Here is an 814-nt window from a genome sequence, read left to right on the forward strand (position 1 = left end):
TAGCTTTCAGGGAGCTCGGACTTTCTCACAGGGGCTCAATCAAAGTCTGGGTATATGGGGGCCTGCGAGGTTCGTCCTCAAGGGTGTAGGAGCATCCAGCTCTCACCCAGGCACTGGGTCCCAGGGTGCCAAAGCCATCCCCGCTGATGCACCTCTTCCCCTCCAGTGTAAGGTGTGGACAGCTCTTAGCTGAGCTCTGTCTGTGCCCCTCCACCACCACCAAGTCCTTTAGAGACCTCTGAGCCTCCCTCCTGCACCCTCGCCACTTGGGAACCCCACCCAGGTCACGCCTTGCACCACCCTCCACAGCCCTCCTCTCCAGGGTCTTGTTTCCAGAAGAGAGTGCTCGGCGCCGCCCTGCCGCCTGCCCCTCTGGCCCTTAGAGGGGCTCGGGGTGTAGGAGACGCAAATTATACCTCAAACCCTAGGGTAAGGAGAGGTGGACGCGCTCACTTGCCCCTGGAGGAGCCGCCGCCTGAGTGTGCTCCCCGGGAACAGGTGGCCCCGGAAAGGAGCCATTTATGGTCACTCACCCCAAGGTGAAAGTTAACGCCAAGGGCAAGGATTTCATGCACTTGGTGCCCCCTTTGCGGGCTACACTGGCTGTGACGGGCCGGTGTGGGACCTGAGGATCTGGCTCTGGACTGAGGTGCTGGCGGCAGAAGGCTGGCCTCCTGCTGCATATTTTAAAAGTCCTTATGGGCCAGGCTCTGTGGCTCACGCCTGTCATCCTAGCACTCTGGGAGGCTGAGGCGGGAGGATTGCTTGAGCTCAGGAGTTGGAGACCAGCCTGAGCAAGAGTGAGATGCCATCT

This window comes from Microcebus murinus, chromosome X, assembly GCF_040939455.1.
Source record: "Microcebus murinus isolate Inina chromosome X, M.murinus_Inina_mat1.0, whole genome shotgun sequence".
NCBI lineage: Eukaryota > Metazoa > Chordata > Mammalia > Primates > Cheirogaleidae > Microcebus > Microcebus murinus.